A 22,743-nucleotide genomic window follows, 5' to 3' on the forward strand; every position below is an offset into this window, starting at 1 on the left:
GCTTTGGGTCTTTTATAACACTTGTTTTGTACTTTGGATTCTGCCTGCTCCGCTCCTCCAACCTCCTTTATAATAGTTTAAATCCTCATCTTGTTTAAATACAAAATTGCACAGGATTGTTAAAATGCATTTAAGGGAACTGTAAAACTCATTGCCATTTCCATTTTTGTAATAAAAATTAGGCGTTCTCATAATTGACTCCAGATAGGAAAAAGTGATTACTTCACTGCATTATCAGAAAAATACCTTTTATCAGAATGAAGAATAATTATCTTGGGGGTTATAATGTTCCCTTTCCAGAAGCAATTAAATTGACAATACAAACCGCATTAGTCTTTTTCATTCGTACACAGATTTTTTTCATTCTCATTTGTATTCACTTTATGTGGTGATCTATATTATTAACTAACTCCTTTTAAAATGTTCTTCCATACTACTTTCTTTATTTTTGTAACATGGCTTGCCGCAGTGACCTACAAAGATGGACTTTAGTTCTCCGCTTGAATTCCAGTTTATCTGTTCGTGAACAGCATTGAATTCATTTTGTTTGTGAATTTTCTATTTTTGTGGTTCATGCTCATAGTGCGGTAATTGTATTAATAATAAGTGTAATTGCGAAAGCAGGTTTAGATCCTCTGTGTAACTCAATTTCTACTGAGACACATAGGTTTATGGTGTAGGATCATAGTTGCCGACGGAGCGACACAGCAGGGAGCGTGGCATAACACAAGTGTTGGCGTGGAGACGTGATGCAGTTCGGGGGCGTGGCTCCATGATCAGGTCATCATAACCATGCCCCCTATTATGCAATGGCAACATTACCAAAATTGTGCAGCAGGGGCGTGGCTATTATGACACAATTTAGCGCAAATCGCATCATCACCCAAGGGGGGTCCGCTCACTTCACCCAGAAATATTTTAGGAGAAAAGAAATAGCTTTAATGACAGTGGTGGTTTTAAAGTAAAAGGGGGGGGTTTTAACTTTTTTAATTACACAATGCCCCCCCATTTTAGATTTTTTTGCACCTGTAGGTAATAAGGCCAAATTCAGCATGAAACACAGCTACGATTGGTGGAGAAGCCGCACTGCATGTGTACGCACAGTGAGATGCGAAAGCCTCTGACTGATCACATGCAGCCGATGCGAGCCTAAACATGGCGGGTAGCCGTCTGCCTTTGCAGCTAGGCTGCGTAGACAGATGGCAGCCCTAAACATGCTGTCTTGTGATGTGCTTGCATGTTTGCGGGGGGATAGGACCCGGCATGCGGGGAGGACTTGCCCTGTGCTGGGCATCCCCCTGCATGTTAGAGTAATGGGTTGCACAAGTAGAACCCATGCTGAATTAGACCCTAAGTATAACACACACAATCGTCACATGTATTAAAGACAATTCCAGATGTCCTATTACTTGCATTATTCATGTAAGCCATAAATGACACGTTAACAAAACCATATTTTAGGTGTGAGAAATGGTTATTTTATTAACCCCTTTGTTGCTGGGTTCTCTCAGTCCTCTGCTGAAACCAGCTGTTGTAGGCTTTCCCACCAATAAATCTGCACTTGGAAATTATATTTGTATTTTGCTAATTTTCTCCATCTCAGTTTAAATGCTTAAAATGTTAATAAATAATATGGTTGCCCAAGAAGACCTAACGCAAGTAGAAAACCTACCGCATTAAACAGAAACCTTTTATTTATTATATATGGTTTGTCATTGTGGATCACCAGATAATATCTAAGAACAATTAGTGGCGCCATGTGTTTGTGAGCCAGAATGGGAGAGTTAGGGCATGATGTCCCCTCCCCCTAGCTATGGAATACAACATTTTCCTGTAGTTCTGGGTAATGTTATCTGTCATCAGACAATAGCTGCTAATGGCCACATCCTTTGTGATATTATGGGTGTGATAGACTGGGAAGCTGTGTGACTCCCCTCATCATCACTTCTTTATCCATCTCCAGAGCTGTTTGGCAGGATTTCTCTTTCATCCATCTGGGGGACGCTGCACACTTACTGATGGGTTACAGTGTGTGGGAAGGGAGTTTGGCCCAGAACCTATAAAAACTAACTCCTCCCCCTCTAACCCCTCCCATCTCCAGCCTGACCAGCAGATTACCTCAGTTTCTCTATCGTCCTAGTGGATGCTGGGGTTCCTGAAAGGACCATGGGGAATAGCGGCTCCGCAGGAGACAGGGCACAAAAAGTAAAGCTTTAGGATCAGGTGGTGTGCACTGGCTCCTCCCCCTATGACCCTCCTCCAAGCCTCAGTTAGATTTTTGTGCCCGGCCGAGAAGGGTGCAATCTAGGTGGCTCTCCTAAAGAGCTGCTTAGAAAAGTTTAGCTTAGGTTTTTTATTTTACAGTGAGTCCTGCTGGCAACAGGATCACTGCAACGAGGGACTTAGGGGAGAAGAAGTGAACTCACCTGCGTGCAGGATGGATTGGCTTCTTTGGCTACTGGACATTAGCTCCAGAGGGACGATCACAGGTACAGCCTGGATGGTCACCGGAGCCTCGCCGCCGGCCCCCTTGCAGATGCTGAAACAAGAAGAAGGTCCAGAATCGGCGGCATGAAGACTCCTCAGTCTTCTTAAGGTAGCGCACAGCACTGCAGCTGTGCGCCATTTCCTCTCAGCACACTTCACACGGCAGTCACTGAGGGTGCAGGGCGCTGGGAGGGGGGCGCCCTGGGAGGCAATGAAAACCTATTTTTGGCTAAAAATACCTCACATATAGCCTCCGGGGGCTATATGGAGATATTTAACCCCTGCCAGAATCCGTTAAGAGCGGGAGACGAGGCCGCCGAAAAAGGGGCGGGGCCTATCTCCTCAGCACACAGCGCCATTTTCCCTCACAGAAAGGCTGGAGGGAAGGCTCCCAGGCTCTCCCCTGCACTGCACTACAGAAACAGGGTTAAAACAGAGAGGGGGGGCACTAATTTGGCGTTAGAAATATATAAAAAAGATGCTATAAGGGAAAACACTTATATAAGGTTGTCCCTATATAATTATAGCGTTTTTGGTGTGTGCTGGCAAACTCTCCCTCTGTCTCTCCAAAGGGCTAGTAGGTCCTGTCCTCTATCAGAGCATTCCCTGTGTGTGTGCTGTGTGTCGGTACGTGTGTGTCGACATGTATGAGGACGATGTTGGTGAGGAGGCGGAGCAATTGCCTGTAATGGTGATGTCACTCTCTAGGGAGTCGACACCGGAATGGATGGCTTATTTAGGGAATTACGTGATAATGTCAACACGCGCCAAGGTCGGTTGACGACATAAGACGGCCGACAAACAATTAGTACCGGTCCAGACGTCTCAAAAACACCGTCAGGGGTTTTAAAACGCCCGTTTACTTTAGTCGGTCGACACAGACACAGACAGGGACACTGAATCCAGTGTCGACGGTGAATAAACAAACGTATTCCTTATTAGGGCCACACGTTAAGGGCAATGAAGGAGGTGTTACATATTTCTGATACTACAAGTACCACAAAAGAGGGTATTATGTGGGATGTGAAAAAACTACCGTAGTTTTTCCTGAATCAGATAAATTAAATGAAGTGTGTGATGATGCGTGGGTTCCCCCCGATAGAAAATATGGGCGGTATACCCTTTCCCGCCAGAAGTTAGGGCGCGTTGGGAAACACCCCTTAGGGTGGATAAGGCGCTCACACGCTTATCAGAACAAGTGGCGGTACCGTCTATAGATAGGGCCGTCCTCAAGGAGCCAGCTGACAGGAGGCTGGAAAATATCATAAAAAGTATATACACACATACTGGTGTTATACTGCGACCAGCGATCGCCTCAGCCTGGATGTGCAGAGCTGGGGTGGCTTGGTCGGATTCCCTGACTAAAAATATTGATACCCTTGACAGGGACAGTATTTTATTGACTATAGAGCATTTAAAGGATGCATTTCTATATATGCGAGATGCACAGAGGGATATTTGCACTCTGGCATCAAGAGTAAGTGCGATGTCCATATCTGCCAGAAGATGTTTATGGACACGACAGTGGTCAGGTGATGCAGATTCCAAACGGCACAAAGGTGTATTGCCGTATAAAGGAAGAGGAGTTATTTGGGGTCGGTCCATCGGACCTGGTGGCCACGGCAACTGCTGGAAAATCCACCGTTTTTACCCTAAGTCACATCTCTGCAGAAAAAGACACCGTCTTTTCAGCTTCAGTCCTTTCGTCCCTATAAGAGTCATATCTGCCCAGGGATAGAGGAAAGGGAAGAAGACTGCAGCAGGCAGCCCATTCCCAGGAACAGAAGCGTTCCACCGCTTCTGACAAGCTCTCAGCATGACGCTGAGACCGTACAGGACCCCTGGATCCTACAAGTAGTATCCCAGGGGTACAGATTGGAATGTCGAGACGTTTCCCCTGCGCAGGCTCCTGAAGTCTGCTTTACCAAGGTCTCCCTCCGACAAGGAGGCAGTATGGGAAACAATTCACGAGCTGTATTCCCAGCAGGTGATAATTAAATTACCCCTCCTACAACAAGAAAAGGGGTATTATTCCACACTATATTGTGGTACTGAAGCCAGAAGGCTAGGTGAGACCTATTCTAAATCTAAAAAAATTTGAACACTTACAAAGGTTCAAATCAAGATGGAGTCACTCAGAGCAGTGATAACGAACCGGGAAGAAAGGGACTATATGGTGTCCCGAGACATCAGGGATGCTTACCTCCATGTCCCAAATTTGCCCTTATCACTAAGGGTACCTCAGGTTCGTGGTACAGAACTGTCACTATCAGTTTCAGACGCTGCCGTTTGGATTGTCCACGGCACCCCGGGTCTTTACCAAGGTAATGGCCGAAATGATGGTTCTTCTTCGAAGAAAAGGCGTCTTAATTATCCCTTACTTGGACGATCTCCTGATAAGGGCAAAGTCCAGGGAACAGTTGGAGGTCGGAGTAGCACTATCTCGGATACTGTTACAACAGCAGGGGTGGATTCTAAATATTCCAAAATCGCAGCTGATCCCGACAACAAGTCTCCTGTGCTTAGGGATGATTCTGGACACAGTCCAGAAAAAGGTGTTTCTCCCGGAAGAGAAAGCCAGGGAGTTATCCGAGCTAGTCAGGAACCTCCTAAAATCAGTGCATCATTGCACAAGGGCCATGGTAAAAAAATGGTGACTTCCTTCGAAGCAATTCCAGTCGGCTGATTTCATGCAAGAACTTTTCAGTGGGATCTGCTGGACAAATGGTCCGGATCGCATCTTCAGATGCATCAGCGGATAACCCTATATCCAAGGACAAGGGTGTCTCTCCTGTGGTGGTTACAGAGTGCTCATCTTCTAGAGGGCCGCAGATTCGGCATTCAGTTTTGGATGTTGGTGACCACGGAGGCCAGCCCGAGAGGCTGGGGAGCAGTCACACAAGGAAAAAATTTCCAGGGAGTGTGATCAAGTCTGGAGACTTTTCTCCACATAAATATAGCTAAGGGTAAATTTATAATGCTCTAAGCTTAGCAAGACCTCTGCTTCAAGGTCAGCCGGTATTGATCCAGTGGGATAAAACATCACGGCAGTCGCCCACGTAAATAGACAGGGCGGCACAAGAAGCAGGAGGGCAGTGGCAAAAACTGCAAGGACTTTTCGCTGGGCGGAAAATCATGTGATAGCACTGTCAGCAGTGTTTCATTCCGGGAATGGAAACTGGGAAGCAGACTTCCTCAGTAGGCACGACCTCCACCCGGCAGAGTGGGAACTTCATGGGAAAGTTTCCACATGATTGTAAACCGTTGGGAATTACCAAAGGTGGACATGATGGCGTCCCGTCTGAACAAAAAACGGGACAGGTATTGCGCCAGGTTAAGAGACCCTCAGGCAATAGCTGTGGACGTTCTGGTAACACCGTGGGTGTACCAGTCGGTGTATGTGTTCCATCCTCTGCTTTTCATACCTAAGGTACTGAGAATTATAAGACGTAGAGGAGTAAGAACTATACTCATGGCTCCGGATTGGCCAAGAAGGACTTGGTACCCGGAACTTCAAGAGATGCTCACAGAGGACTTATGGCCTCTGCCGCTAAGAAGGGACTTGTTTCAGCAAGTACCATGTCTGTTCCAAGACTTACCGCAGCTGCGTTTGACGGCATGGCGGTGGAACGCCGGATCCTAAGGGAAAAGGCATTCAGGAAGAGGTCATTCCTACCCTGGTCAAAGCCAGAAAGGAGGTGACCGCACAACATTATCACCACATGTGGCGAAAATATGTTGCGTGGTGTGAGGCCAGGAAGGCCCCACGAAGAAATTTCAACTCGGTCGATTCCTGCATTTCCTGCAAACAGGAGTGTCTATGGGCCTCAAATTGGGGTCCATTAAGGTTCAAATTTCGGCCCTGTCGATTTTTCTTCCAGAAAGAATTGGCTTCAGTTCCTGAAGTCCAGAAGTTTGTCAAGGGAGTATTGCATATACAACCCCCTTTTGTGCCTCCAGTGGCACTGTGGGATCTCAACGTAGTTCTGGGATTCCTCAAAACACATTGGTTTAAAACCAGTCAAATCTGTGGATTTGAAGCATCTCACATGAAAAGTGAACATGCTCTTGGACCTGGCCTGGACCAGGCGAGTGTCAAATTGGTGGTTTTTTTCTCAAAAAAGCCCATATCTGTTTGTCCATTCGGACAGGGCAGAGCTGCGGACTCGTCCCCAGTTCTCTCCCTAAGGTGGTGTCAGTGTTTCACCTGAACCAGCTTATTGTGGTGTCTTGCGCCTACTAGGGACTTGGAGGACTCCAAGTTGCTAGATGTGGTCAGGGCCCTGAAAATATAGGTTCCAGGACGGCTGGAGTCAGGAAAACTGACTTGCTGTTATCCTGTATGCACCCAACAAACTGGGTGCTCTTGCTTCTAAGCAGACTTTTGCTAGTTGGATGTGTAATACAATTCAGCTTGCACATTCTGTGGCAGGCCTGCCACAGCCAAAATATGTAAATGCCCATTCCACAAGGAAGGTGGGCTCATCTTGGGCGGCTGCCCGAGGAGTCTCGGCTTTACAACTTTGCCGAGCGGCTATTTAGTCAGGGGCAAACACGTTTGTAAAATCCTACAAATTTGATAACCTGGCTAAGGAGGACCTGGAGTTCTCTCATTCGGTGCTGCAGAGTCATCCGCACTCTCCCGCCCGTTTGGGAGCTTTGGTATAATCCCCATGGTCCTTTCAGGAACCCCAGCATCCACTAGGACGATAGAGAAAATAAGAATTTACTTACCGATAATTCTATTTCTCGGAGTCCGTAGTGGATGCTGGGCGCCCATCCCAAGTGCGGATTATCTGCAATACTTGTACATAGTTACAAAAATCGGGTTATTATTGTTGTGAGCCATCTTTCAGAGGCTCCGCTGTTATCATACTGTTAACTGGGTTCAGATCACAGGTTGTACAGTGTGATTGGTGTGGCTGGTATGAGTCTTACCCGGGATTCATAAATCCTTCCTTATTGTGTACGCTCGTCCGGGCACAGTATCCTAACTGAGGCTTGGAGGAGGGTCATAGGGGGAGGAGCCAGTGCACACCACCTGATCCTAAAGCTTTACTTTTTGTGCCCTGTCTCCTGCGGAGCCGCTATTCCCCATGGTCCTTTCAGGAACCCCAGCATCCACTACGGACTCCGAGAAATAGAATTATCGGTAAGTAAATTCTTATTTTTAGTTTTGTGCCTGTAGAGTGCAGCCACAGTTCCTTGTTACAATTTTTTAGTTAGGTTTTATTTTGTTTGATTTAGTGTTTGGACTTACAGTATACGAAGTCCCTGTTTACAGGTGACAGGTATATTTAGAGTGGGACTAGTTAGTTAGAGATTCCCCACTCTGTACAGCCTCTGGGGAAGTCACCATACTGTGGTCACTGGGGCTCCCTTTATCCAGACTGGTGATCCGAGGAGGCTAAGGTCAGGTAGGAATGCCGGCTGCCACAACCTGTCTAGCAGTGTTGGGCTGTTATTTCTCCCTCCTTGAATATAAAATTGTGTGTTGTGTTAAAACTGACTGAATAGACTATGAGAGGTGGGTGCTGTGACTGATGTTTCTGACAGGGTTCACTGTGTGTATACACGCACGCGCTGGGGGGCACTGACAGCTATCTTACAAGAGCAGCCAAACAGTTCCCCAGGCACACGTTCGCTGAAGGGAAATAGGCGGGACACTGCTTCCGCCTAGCTCTAGCTCAGTGTTTGCGCTTAGTTCGCCTTAGGACCGCTTCCCGCCTTCGTCTCCCGCTCAGAGGTTTGTACTGCGCCGCCCACCTCAGTCTCTGGGAGCGGGCTTCTCATACGGGCACCATTTTCTCCACGCTTAATGCACACTGCAGGGGATGCTGCGCTCCGGATAACACCTCTCTCATACACACACACACACACAAATAAAGGGACTTCAGCTTCTCACCCTGTCAGGCTGGGATAAGCTGATTGCAAGTATACTGCTATTTACTGTTAATTCCTTTATCCTTTTATTACAGTAGTGGGGCTGGCTATTTTCCTCTGTTAGTATAATCTCCCCCCACCCCTTTTTTTCATTATACAGGGGGTTTTATATCTATCAGACATTGTGTAAGGAGTTACAGATTTAGCTTATTCAGCTACTAACTTCTTAATTATCAGTACACTTGTGAGAGTTTAATACAGTAGTATGGCCAATAAGCCAGACAAATTTGCTAAAGGGAAGGCAGGCTCCGCTGTTTATTTTGTCTGTTCTCGGTGCGGATCCAAACTTTCTAAGGGTAGGTATCACGGATCCAGGTTCTCTCTGCACTACATGCTCTGTGACGCCTGTTGTTGAGCAGCCTGGCGGGTCTACAGATCAGCCTATTCCTCTGTGGGCCAGGAACATGGTCGATGCTATTGCTGATTTGCGCCAGTCCCAGTCAGGTACTGATTCAGGTCAATCTGCAGAGTAGCCACCTTGGGCAAGAAATATGGGCAAATGTCTTTCGGACTTAGCACAGTCTATTAACAAAATTGTGTCTGCTTCGGGCTCAGCGGCCACTAAGAGACAGCATCCGCTGCCCGCTATTAACTTCCCAGGAGAGGCGTTAGATTCGCTAGTCACCCCTCTGGAAGATGGTGAACTGGATTCTGAGTGGGAGGATACTTCCGCTTGGGAAGAAGAGGAGTTGTCTACAAGTTCAGGTGTCAAGTTATTGATAGAAGCCATACGTCAAACTCTTAATCTTCAAGATACGGTAGAGGCGGAGACTTCAACAGCCTTTTTCAAGCGACAGAAAAGACAAGTAGCTGTCTTTCCTTCATATACACATTTTGCAGATATTTTGAAAGAACCTTGGCTTAAGCCGGATTCATGCTTTCAAGCTCCTAAAAAAAAAATTGAGATTTCTATATCCTTTTGCAGAGGAGGACACAAAATTCTGGGAAACGGCTCCTAAGGTGGATGCTCCTATTTCTCATTTGGCGAAGGCTACAGTAATCCCTTCAGTACAATCAGTGACGTTAAAATATCCAACGGAGAGGAAGATTGAGGTGATTCTTAAATCCATGTTTACCTTATCAGGTATTTCTCTGCGTCCAGTCCTCGCTGGCGCCTGGGTCCTTCAGGCCGTAGATGACTGACTAGCTCGAGTGGTATCTGGCATGCAGTCTGATGACCCATCGGAGACTATTCAGCTAGCTGAGCAAATTTCTGTGGCTCTCACTTTTGTTGGTGACGCCTTGTTGGACTCTGCCTCACTACAGTCACGTGTATCTGCTGTAGCGGTTACAGCGAGGCGTTCACTCTGGCTTCGTGTTTGGAATGCTGACTCTGATTCCAAACAAACGTTGGCAGACGTTCCGTTTGATGGAGAATTTCTCTTTGGTCTGAAACTTACAAAGATTATCTTTAATACCATGGGTGGCAAGAGCCCGTTTCTTCCAGTTGCTCCTCAAAAGCCGAAACCAACTAAATTTTGGTCCTTTCGTACTCAAGGCAGGGGCAGTTTCCAGTCCTTTTGAGCCTTTTCAAGATTTCCACGCAGAGGTGCGTTCTGAGGTAGAGGATCACCGGCACCACGTAAACTGGCAGTCAAGCCTGCCGACAAGCCTGCCGCACGATGCAGGGAGGTCTCCGGAGGGATCATTGGTGGTTGGAGCTCGGTTACTACAGTTCAAGGAAATGTGACTCCTGTCAAAACCGGATCGGTGGGTGACGGGGGTAATAACCCAAGGTTACATTTTGGATCTCGAGGAGCCTGTCCAAGACCGCTTTTTCGTCACTCCTCTCCCATGCGATCCTTCCAGACAACAAGCACTGATTCAGGCAACTTTCACACAATGTAGTAATTTTTCCAGTTCCCAAACTACAACGGGGTCAAGGCTTTTACTCAAGTCTTTTTCTGGTAAACAAACCGGATGGTCCGTTTCGAACCATTTTAAATCTAAAATGCATGAATCCGTATCGCTCTGTCCAAAAATTCAAAATGGAATCTATTCGTTCAATCATCTCTGCCATGGAATACGAGGAATATTTGGCATCTATAGACATAAAGGACGCATACCTCCATGTTCCTATTTGGTCAGGTCATTAACATCTTTTGAGATTCGCAATCGTCCCTTGGCATTTCCAGTTTCAAGCTCTTCCATTCGGCCTATCCATTGCCCCTTGGGTATTTACTAAAATATTGGGTCATGTAGTGGCGGTCCTCAGATGTCAGAGGGTCAACATTACTCCTTACCTGGACGATTTGTTGCTGAAGTCTCCATCACAGGTGCTTCTTTGCCAACATCTGCAACTCACAACAGCCGCCCTACAGTCATGCGGGTGGTTTGTGAATTTCCAGAAATCTTCGTTGCTCCCCTCTCAGAAGATGGTCTTTCTAGGTCTCCTATTTGACACGAGAAGTCAGAAGGTTTTTCTACATCCGGACAAACTTCAGGATCTACAATCCAGAGTCCGCTCACTGTTACAATTGCCAAAGGTCTCAGTTCTCAGATGTATGCAAGTGTTGGGCAAGATGGTAGCGACCTTCGAGGCGGTACCATATGCCAGATTCCATGCTCGACCCCTTCAGGCTCAAATTCTTGGCTGTTGGAATCAAACGGGTCCATATCTACACTTGCAATTGAGCCGGCTGTCGGTTCAGACTCGACAGTCTCTCCATTGGTGGCTTCACAGTCCCAATCTAACCAAGGGGGCACTGTTCACTGTTTGGTCTTGGATGATGGTCACCATGGACGCCAGCCTCAACGGTTGGGGGCGGTGTTTCAATCTCAGCATTTCCAGGGACTCTGGAACGGTCAAGAATCGAAGTTACCAATCAACATCTCGGAGTTGAGAGCAATTCGGTATGCTCTGCTTCAGGTACAAACCAGCGTCCAAGGTCATCCGGTACGCATTCAATCAGACAATGCCACAGCGGTGGCTTAAAAAAAAAAAACAAGGCGGAACTTGCAGCCGGAGAACCACGAAGGAGGTTGCCCATATTCTCCAGTGGGCGGAGCGGTAGATTCAGACCATCTCCGCAGTTCACATTCCAGGAGTGGGTAACTGGGAAGCAGATTTCTTAAGTCATCACACGATACATCCGGGAGAATAGGAACTTCATCAAGAAGTCTTTCTGACCCTGGTGTCTCCGTGGGGAACACCCGACATAGACCTCATGGCGTCTTATCTCAGCCGAAAGCTACCTCGGTACGGCTCACGAACTCAGGATCCTCTAGCAACGCTGATTGATGCCTTGACAGCTCCGTGGCATTTTCAACTGGGATATGTGTTCCCGCCATTTCCCTTGATACCGCGCCTACGTCAACACATCCGGAGAGAAGGTCTCCCGGTCATTCTTGTATCGTCAGACTGGCCTCGTCGTCCGTGGTACACTCTTCTCCGAAGCATAGTGACCAAGGAACCGTTCCGTCTACATCTATGACCCAATCTACTTCTACAAGGACCTTGTCACCACCACGATTTAAATTGTCTGGCTTTGACGGCATGGTTCTTGAATCCAGCATTTTAAGAGCTTAAGGTTTATCTCGACCAGTGGTGAGAACTATGCTTAAGGCTAGAAAACCAGTCACCTCTCAAATTTTACGGCGTATTAACATTGCTTGGTGTGAAAGACGTGGGTTGTCGCCGGACCTCTTTCGCTTACCTCGTCTGTTGTCATTCATTCAGGGTGGTTTGACTAAAGGACTTCATTTGTCTTCCCTTAAAGGTCAAGTTTCGGCATTGTCTGTACTTTTTCAGAAAAGATTGGCTCTCATCCCGGAGGTCCAGACATTCCTTCAAGGTGTAATCAGGATTCAACCTCCGTTTGTTCCTCCGGTTCCACCCTGGGATTTAAATTTGGTTCTTCAGGCTCCAAAAGCCTCTGTTTGAGCCACTGAAAACTGATGAATTACGGTTTCTTACTCTGAAGGTGGTTTTTCTTTTGGCCATTGCTTCGGCCAGACATGTTTCAGAGTTAGCGGCGCTTTCTTGTAGACCACCTTTTGTTGTTTTTTTACGAAGAGAGAGTGGTCTTAAGTACGAAGCCTTCCTTCTTGCCAAAAGTTGTGTCGGCTTTCCATAAGAATAGGACATAGGGGGTCATTCCGAGTTGATCGCTCGCCAGCAACTTTTTGCAACGCTGCAATCAGATAGTCGCCGCCTATGGGGGAGTGTATTTTCGCTTTGCAAGTGTGCAAACGCTTTTGCAGCCGACAGCACAAAAAAGTTTTTTGCAGTTTCTGAGTAGCTCTGGACTTATTCAGCCGCTGCGATCACTTCAGTCTTTTCGGTCCCGGAATAGACGTCAGACACCCGCCCTGCAGACTCTTGGACATGCCTGCGTTTTTCCAAACACTCCCAGAAAACGGACAGATGGCCCCCACAAATCCCTCTTTCTGTCAATCACCTTGCGATCGGCTGTGCGAATGGATTCTTCATTAAATCCATCGCCCAGCACCAATCCTCTTTGTACCCGTACGAGGCGCCTGCGCAATGCGGTGCATACGCATGCGCAGTTTTGCCGAGATTTAACCTGATCGCAGTGCTGCAAAAAGTTGCTAGCGAGCGATCAACTCGGAATGACCCCCATAGTGCTTCCAGTGTTTGTTCCAGTGTCTTCTGGAGAGGATTGTCATTTGGCGTTATTGGATGTTGTTAGGGCCTTACACATTTATTTGTCCCATACAGAGTTTATTCGCCATACGGATACCGTGTTGGTTTTGATTGATGCACCCAAACGTGGCTGTCCGGCCTCTAAAAACACGGTGGCGCGTTGGGTAACCTCTGCTATTCGGCAGGCCTGTGTTTCTTCGGCATTACCTGTTCTGACTCCTTGAGGGCTCATTCGACTAGGGATGTTGGAGCCTCCTGGGCTGTTCGTGGTGGTGTTTCGGTTGAGCAGCTGTATAGAGCGGCAGCTTGGCCTTCCGTGCATACTTTCACCAAGTTTTACTGTTTTCATACCTTTGGTTTGGAGACTGCCTCTGTTGGGCATCCAATTTTGCAGAAGGCTATGCCATCTGTTTCTCCCTCCTCTATTTAGCTTGCTTTGGGAAATCTCATCAGTAAGTGCACAGCGTCCCCCAGATGGATGAAAGAGAAATAGGGATTTTTGTTTACTTACCGTAAAATCTCTTTCTCTGATTCCATCTGGGGGATGCTGCGATCCCTCCCATATTTTTGTCTGGTTTATTGGTTGTTTTCTGTTCTGCTTCTTCCAGCTTTGCTAAACGTTAACTGAGGTAATCTGCTGGTCAGACAGGAGATGGGAGGGGTTAGAGGGGGGAGGAGTTAGTTTTTATAGGTTCTGGGCCAAACTCCCTTCCCACACACTCTTAACCCATCAGTAAGTGTGCAGCGTCCCCAGATGTAATCGGAGAAAGAGACTTTATGGTAAGTAAACAAAAATCCCTATGTTCTGTCTCTCTGTACACTCGTAAGTTGTAGAAGCATCTCATGAGAGCAGAGGATGAGGTGCACCTTACAGCAGGCGTTGTTGTAGCTTCTCAGTGTATACACTGAGCGTCATTATATAGCTTTAAGCCACTTAGAACTATTTTCACTATATTGTCTTGTCCCGCAAACAAGCAGCTTGTGGAATACCACCAAAATAAGGTTTATATTAGGCACTTTAATGCATTTGAATAGCCACATATATCTATCATCAATGTGCTCATTAGTGTATACACTGAGAAGCACCTGCTTTTAGTGATCACAGGCACAGCCCTGTATTAACAACAATCAGAACTGTTAATTACTGTGTTCTAAACATTTTATAATGTTTAATAAGGTGTCTTCATTAGGGGATAAAGTGTTGCACTGAGGATTAGTGATTACATACTCAACAGTAGCGCATTTAGTACTCGGTGTAACCCTTATTCCGGTAACTGTCACAGGAAACGCTTGTTTGGGGGACGAGGCAGCATACTGAAAATGATTACAAGTGGCTATTAATACCGTATAACAACACTTATTACTGCATACAGGGGTCATTCCGACCTGATCGGTCATGTGCGTTTTCGCACAGCAGCCGATCAGATCGGAAATGCGCATGCGCCGGCGCTGCAATGCGCCAGCGCATGCCAGATGGGCGTCGGACCTCTATGATCGCCTCAGGCAGAGGCGGTCCCTGGGCGGGGGGTGGAACGGCGGCGTTTGGCCGCCGTTTCGTGGGCGCGGTCCGGCCAACACAGGCGTGGCCAGACCATGCGGGGGACGGGCCGTAGCGGCTGCGTGACGTCTCACTCAACCGCTGCGGGCCGGGGAGCGACGAGTAGCTCCCGGCCAGCACGCTAAAGCTGCGCTGGCCGGGAGCTACTCCGAAAGTGCAAAAGCATCGCAGCTGGGCGAAACTTTTGCACTTCTGCTGGGGGGGAACCGGCAGTGACATGCAGGGCGGGATAGCCCTGTGCTGGGCGTCCCCCCGCATGTCTATGATCACGATCGTAGCTGTGCTAAATTTAGCACAGCTACGATCAACTCGGAATGACCCCCATAGTCAGATCATATTGGGACGTGTGAGAAGTCTCTTAACAGTCTGACAGTGCACCATACAGCTGCCTGCACTCTCTAAGAGATACACCAAGCTGTTACCTCTGTAGCAGCACCTTCTCTAATACCCAAGTTTTTCTTTTTAGTTAAAGTAACAGAGAGAACAGTATACACATTAATACACAGTGCTATTGACCAGTTGAACATTATTAATAATCTGTCAACTCACTAAAGACTACCCACATGGGGGACGGAGTTATTTAGTATTAGTATGAATTGTATAATATCAATAATAAGTACATATTAATTATTACACGGACATGTGATGCAATCATTTACAACTCACAGATAAGCAGAGTGCATATTTGACATTACAGATAAGTTAATTGAATGTGAGAAACAGATTTGTCTGACAGACAACAAGCTAGCGTTACTCTGCAATAAGCCACAATGTTGCAATAAATTACAAATGTAGCAATGGTTACAGATACATGTAACTTTAATGAATTACAGTGAACTGTAAGATAGTTCTATTTTATAATCTTCACTCTTTTGTCTGTGTATCTATGAAGGAATTACATGGGTAACAAGGTGATAATACATTAACATGTATAACCCCAATATATAAAGGAATATTCTCCCTTTACAATTATCTTCCATAGTAATTTTATCTTAATTTAATTCATAAAAAATAAGTAGACTATAATCATAGATTTGGAAGTTTATTCATGTAACCTAGCTATTTTAAATGCACACAATTGTGTGACAGGTGACGTGGAACACAGCTTTTTCTTTTAATCGCAGAAATTTCTTTTTCACTACTAGTCTATTAATCTTTAACGATACTCGCTGAATATTTTTTTAATAAATCTAATAAAGGTAATGTTTTAAAAAGACAAAATTGCACCCATTATACCTACTTTTTCTTTGGATGTTTTGTTTGATTTAGAAAAATATAGGTTTGGTGTAGCACCACCAGAAATTAATTTTTGATATCTAATCCATTAACACTTAGGGGTGTATTCAATTGCTGTCGGAAAGACGGCAGCTTCTGAAGATTTCGGTCGGAAGGTGTTCCGACCTATTCAGTATGGGCTGTTTTTTTTCTGACAAGTCGGGAATTCCCGACTTGTCAGAAAACACGTGGATTGGCTGAATAGCGGCCGATCCGAGTGCTTCTGTCGGAAATGGGGCCAAATCCGACAGGTTTTGGCCCCGTTTCCGACAATCTCAATCCGACTTTAAAAAAAAGTTGAGGTGAGGAGACAGGGGAGCTTTGCGGTGGGCTATGGGGAGCGGGGCATGCAGGTACCTTAAGACGGGCGTCCCCCGGCCAGGCACCTCTCTCCCTGCAGCGCTCCCCGGCCGGCACTGGGCGGCTCCCTCCAGCAGCTCCCTGTGATCTTATACACGGGGAGTTGCTGACAGGAGCTGCACAGTCGCCGGCCAAATCCGACATTCGGATTAGGCTCAAATCCGACAGTTGGAATTTTGTTTGGACCGAGCGCTTGTGTGTGCAGGTGTATAGTGTTTAGAAGATTTATGTTAAACAGAGAGCAAAAATTATATATATTAAAAAATAAAAATAGAAATAAGAAATAATAATAAAAATAAAAAATTTAAATAAAAATAAGGGAAGGGAGAAGGGAGGGAGAGGGGAAGTGCAATGTTTACAGCTCCTTTGGGAATGATTGTGGAGCTTGTGGACACTTGGGTGAGAGGGAACAGTCTGTTTATTTGCGGTAAAAAACTATCCCTAACTTACCCTATTTTCCAATACAAGTGTGGCTGGAGGCTCTGATGTCTGTGACTGCAATTGGGTTGCGGATGGCGTCTCCTGCCTATGCCGTGACTCACGTCCTCCTCCTCCTGGCCGCACTGTGGCCGCTGCTCCGTCCGTCAAACCGGAAGTTCGGATGTTTACTTCCGGTATTCAGGTGCTGGCGGCGGCGGACTTCGTGTCCTTGGTGGTTGCTTCGTTTTTCTTGTACTCCTTTTTTTCCCGACTTGTCAGAAAACACGTGGATTGGCTGAATAGCGGCCGATCCGAGTGCTTCTGTCGGAAATGGGGCCAAATCCGACAGGTTTTGGCCCCGTTTCCGACAATCTCAATCCGACTTTAAAAAAAAGTTGAGGTGAGGAGACAGGGGAGCTTTGCGGTGGGCTATGGGGAGCGGGGCATGCAGGTACCTTAAGACGGGCGTCCCCCGGCCAGGCACCTCTCTCCCTGCAGCGCTCCCCGGCCGGCACTGGGCGGCTCCCTCCAGCAGCTCCCTGTGATCTCATACACGGGGAGTTGCTGACAGGAGCTGCACAGTCGCCGGCCAAATCCGACATTCGGATTAGGCTCAAATCCGACAGTTGGATTTGGCCTCTCAATTGAATAGGGCTTGTCGGACCCATTCCGACAAATGCATGTCGGAATGGATCCGACTCCTATTGAATATACAGTACCCCTTATTATTCCTCTCATAAAATAAGATTTTTGTCTTGTGTGACTCACTCCTCTCTCTCTCTCTCTCTCTCTCTCTCTCTCTCTCTCTCTCTCTCTTTTTGTTGTTACATGTCGCAGTAAGTGCAGACTTTTGTTCTGATGTGGAAAACAGTTTTTATATTGCGTGACAGGTTTATTTACATTCTATGAAGTGTTGAATATTTACAGATTTTTTTTTATCCCTTCTGAAAGGACATTAATCTCTTGCACCTACAGACACTTAGGATGCATTTTGCACCTTCCCTTTGTAAAGCATATTTGTAAGAACACTTTGACCAATGCAATAAAAGCTGTAAACACAAAGAGGATACAGTAATAAAGGCCTCATGATTAATTAAAAGCCTGAGCAGTAGTGAAAAAAACAAAACCCCGAAAAGGTGAATTACGAGGGGTGTGCAATAAGTTTCTAAATACACAAAAAGTAATCTATTTACAAACAAAATGAACATTACATTTTTTCAAAGTATTCGCCAGAGGTGTCTATGCAAAGTTTCATGCAATCAAACCACTCGGTGAAGCAACTGGACCAGTCTGAAGAAGTCTACTACATGCTGCATGAAGGGCTCCACTGCAGCTTCCGGTCACTCAAAATGAATCCCACGCATCTTGCGCTTGATTTGTGGGAACACGAAGAAGTCACAAGGTGCTGGATTGTAAGTGTACAGCGGATTACAAAGCTCCTGGATGTGCTCATTGGCCATATAGTCCACCACTGTCCTGGACTTATGGGCAGATGCATTGTCGTGATAGTGAAAGGCACCGCAAGCATGAGTTCTTGTGGCATGGAAATGGCTTCCAGCACTTACGGCAGGCATTGGTTGGTGTACTAGTCCCCAGTGACGGTGCACTGCGAGTGGTACGGTAGCTACATGACCAGACTTGGCTACAAAAACAGCCACCATCTGCTTGGCCACGCTGCGCTCACGTCAGAACTTTTGTGGTGACGAACCACCAACTGGGGTCCACTGGGCCGACTGTTTTGGTTTTGGGGTCAAAACTGCAGACTCAAGATTCATTGCCACTGATTTTCTCCCAGACAGAGTTTGAGCGATCGCCATTAAACCTGGCCAGCATGTTGTGGCACCAATCACCAGAGCATCTTTCTGCTCTCAAGATAACTGATAAGGCACCCAGCGTGTAGAAACCTTGCTCAGGTCAAGTTTTTCGTTGAGTACGATTCTGTGCCTTGACATTTCACAAGAACTTTAGTCAGAGATTACAGTTCACAACCAGACAGATTGTGTCTATTCTACGTTTGCACTGCATAACCGGAATCTTATTGCACACCCCTTGTTAATTTATCATTATATATCGCCAGCATATTCTGCAGCACAGATGGGTGCGGTGTTTCTATAGATGTACAATTGCAAAATGCTTGGCGGACAACTAAGCACACTTGCTCACCTAGAGGAGCATTACAGTCCTGCAGTTTATGCTCTTTGTAAATAAACCTTACATGTTTTCCAATTAAATATGGAATGAGTGGTCTTGGTGCATCACACTTTTGGAAATCATACCCAGCATTTACTATAGGGATGAATGTGGTACAGGTGTCCAAACTGTGTAACAAACATAAATTCTGGTGCACGGGAGTTTGGCGTGTCATGTGGTGGGTAATTACATTTCTCTATCGTCCTAGTGGATGCTGGGGTTCCTGAAAGGACCATGGGGAATAGCGGCTCCGCAGGAGACAGGGCACAAAAAGTAAAGCTTTACGATCAGGTGGTGTGTACTGGCTCCTCCCCCTATGACCCTCCTCCAAGCCTCAGTTAGATTTTTGTGCCCGGCCGAGAAGGGTGCAATCTAGGTGGCTCTCCTAAAGAGCTGCTTAGGAAAGTTTAGCTTAGGTTTTTTATTTTACAGTGAGTCCTGCTGGCAACAGGATCACTGCAACGAGGGACTTAGGGGAGAAGAAGTGAACTCACCTGCGTGCAGGATGGATTGGCTTCTTGGCTACTGGACATCAGCTCCAGAGGGACGATCACAGGTACAGCCTGGATGGTCACCGGAGCCTTGCCGCCGGCCCCCTTGCAGATGCTGAAGTAAGAAGAGGTCCAGAATCGGCGGCAGAAGACTCCTCAGTCTTCTAAAGGTAGCGCACAGCACTGCAGCTGTGCGCCATTTTCCTCTCAGCACACTTCACACGGCAGTCACTGAGGGTGCAGGGCGCTGGGAGGGGGGCGCCCTGGGAGGCAAATGAAAACCTATTTTGGCTAAAAATACCTCACATATAGCCTCCGGAGGCTATATGGAGATAATTAACCCCTGCCAGAATCCGTTAAGAGCGGGAGACGAGGCCGCCGAAAAAGGGGCGGGGCCTATCTCCTCAGCACACAGCGCCATTTTCCCTCACAGAAAGGCTGGAGGGAAGGCTCCCAGGCTCTCCCCTGCACTGCACTACAGAAACAGGGTTAAAACAGAGAGGGGGGGCACTAAATTGGCGTTAGAAATATATAATAAAGATGCTATAAGGGAAAACACTTATATAAGGTTGTCCCTATATAATTATAGCGTTTTTGGTGTGTGCTGGCAAACTCTCCCTCTGTCTCTCCAAAGGGCTAGTGGGTCCTGTCCTCTATCAGAGCATTCCCTGTGTGTGTGCTGTGTGTCGGTACGTGTGTGTCGACATGTATGAGGACGATGTTGGTGAGGAGGCGGAGCAATTGCCTGTAATGGTGATGTCACTCTCTAGGGAGTCGACACCGCAATGGATGGCTTATTTAGGGAATTACGTGATAATGTCAACACGCTGCAAGGTCGGTTGACGACATGAGACGGCCGACAAACAATTAGTACCGGTCCAGACGTCTCAAAAACACCGTCAGGGGTTTTAAAACGCCCGTTTACTTTAGTCGGTCGACACAGACACAGACAGGGACACTGAATCCAGTGTCGACGGTGAATAAACAAACGTATTCCTTATTAGGGCCACACGTTAAAGGCAATGAAGGAGGTGTTACATATTTCTGATACTACAAGTACCACAAAAGAGGGTATTATGTGGGATGTGAAAAAACTACCGTAGTTTTTCCTGAATCAGATAAATTAAATGAAGTGTGTGATGATGCGTGGGTTCCCCCCGATAGAAAATTAGGGGCGGTATACCCTTTCCCGCCAGAAGTTAGGGCGCTTTGGGAAACACCCCTTAGGGTGGCTAAGGCGCTCACACGCTTATCAAAACAAGTGGCGGTACCGTCTATAGATAGGGCCGTCCTCAAGGACCAGCTGACAGGAGGCTGGAAAAATATCATAAAAAGTATATACACACATACTGGTGTTATACTGCGACCAGCGATCGCCTCAGCCTGGATGTGCAGAGCTGGGGTGGCTTGGTCGGATTCCCTGACTAAAAATATTGATACCCTTGACAGGGACAGTATTTTATTGACTATAGAGCATTTAAAGGATGCATTTCTATATATGCGAGATGCACAGAGGGATATTTGCACTCTGGCATCAAGAGTAAATGCGATGTCCATATCTGCCAGAAGATGTTATGGACACGACAGTGGTCAGGTGATGCAGATTCCAAACGGCACAAAGGTGTATTGCCGTATAAAGGAAGAGGAGTTATTTGGGGTCGGTCCATCGGACCTGGTGGCCACGGCAACTGCTGGAAAATCCACCGTTTTTACCCTAAGTCACATCTCTGCAGAAAAAGACACCGTCTTTTCAGCCTCAGTCTTTTCGTCCCTATAAGATCATATCTGCCCAGGGATAGAGGAAAGGGAAGAAGACTGCAGCAGGCAGCCCATTCCCAGGAACAGAAGCGTTCCACCGCTTCTGACAAGTTCTCAGCATGGCGCTGAGACCGTACAGGACCCCTGGATCCTACAAGTAGTATCCCAGGGGTACAGATTGGAATGTCGAGACGTTTCCCCTTCGCAGGCTCCTGAAGTCTGCTTTACCAAGGTCTCCCTCCGAAAAGGAGGCAGTATGGGAAAAAATTCACAAGCTGTATTCCCAGCAGGTGATAATTAAATTACCTCTCCTACTACAAGAAAAGGGGTATTATTCCACACTATATTGTGGTACTGAAGCCAGAAGGCTAGGTGAGACTTATTCTAAAAAATTTTTGAACACTTACAAAGGTTCAAATCAAGATGGAGTCACTCAGAGCAGTGATAACGAACCAGGAAGAAGGGGACTATATAGTGTCCCGGGACATCAGGGATGCTTACCTCTATGTCCCAAATTTGCCCTTCTCACTAAGGGTACCTCAGGTTCGTGGTGCAGAACTGTCACTATCAGTTTCAGACGCTGCCGTTTGGATTGTCCACGGCACCCCGGGTCTTTACCAAGGTAATGGCCGAAATGATGATTCTTCTTCGAAGAAAAGGCGTCTTAATTATCCCTTACTTGGACGATCTCCTGATAAGGGCATAGTCCAGGGAACAGTTGGAGGTCGGAGTAGCACTATCTCGGATACTGCTACAACAGCACGGGTGGATTCTAAATATTCCAAAATCGCAGCTGATCCCGACGACACGTCTGCTGTGCCTAGGGATGATTCTGGACACAGTCCAGAAAAAGGTGTTTCTCCCGGAAGAGAAAGCCAGGGAGTTATACGAGCTAGTCAGGAACCTCCTAAAAACAGTGCATCATTGCACAAGGGTCCTGGTAAAAATGGTGGCTTCCTACGAAGCAATTCCATTCGGCAGATTTCACGCAAGAACTTTTCAGTGGGATCTGCTGGACAAATGGTCCGGATCGCATCTTCAGATGCATCAGCGGATAACCCTATATCCAAGGACAAGGGTGTCTCTCCTGTGGTGGTTATAGAGTGCTCATCTTCTAGAGGGCCGCAGATTCGGCATTCAGGATTGGATGCTGGTGACCACGGAGCCCAGCCAGAGAGGCTGGGGAGCAGTCACACAAGGAAAAAATTTCCAGGGAGTGTGATCAAGTCTGGAGACTTTTCTCCACATAAATATACTGGAGCTAAGGGTAAATTTATAATGCTCTAAGCTTAGCAAGACCTCTGCTTCAAGGTCAGCCGGTATTGATCCAGTGGGAAAAACATCACGGCAGTCGCCCACGTAAACAGACAGGGCGACACAAGAAGCAGGAGGGCAATGGCAAAAACTGCAAGGACTTTTCGCTGGGCGGAAAATCATGTGATAGCACTGTCAGCAGTGTTTCATCCCGGGAATGGAAACTGGGAAGCAGACTTCCTCAGCAGGCACGACCTCCACCCGGGAGAGTGGAAACTTCATCGGGAAGTTTTTTCCACATGATTGTAAACCGTTGGGAAATACCAAAGGTGGACATGATGGCGTCCCGTCTGAACAAAAAACGGGACAGGTATTGCGCCAGGTCAAGAGACCCTCAGGCA

The 22,743-nt window shown here is 46.9% G+C and overlaps 1 protein-coding gene and 1 long non-coding RNA gene across 3 annotated transcripts in view; one reads left to right on the forward strand and one right to left on the reverse strand.

Annotated features, from left to right (window-relative positions):
* The window catches only part of TTC21B (tetratricopeptide repeat domain 21B), a 418,459-nt gene that overhangs the window by 361,801 nt on the left and 33,915 nt on the right, over window positions 1-22,743 (forward strand). The window lies entirely within an intron of this gene.
* LOC134944759 (uncharacterized) overlaps window positions 1-22,743 on the reverse strand; it is a 97,314-nt gene that overhangs the window by 37,605 nt on the left and 36,966 nt on the right. The gene's annotated exons all lie outside the window — the stretch shown is intronic.

The sequence above is a fragment of the Pseudophryne corroboree genome, chromosome 7 (genome assembly GCF_028390025.1).
Source record: "Pseudophryne corroboree isolate aPseCor3 chromosome 7, aPseCor3.hap2, whole genome shotgun sequence".
Classification (NCBI taxonomy): domain Eukaryota; kingdom Metazoa; phylum Chordata; class Amphibia; order Anura; family Myobatrachidae; genus Pseudophryne; species Pseudophryne corroboree.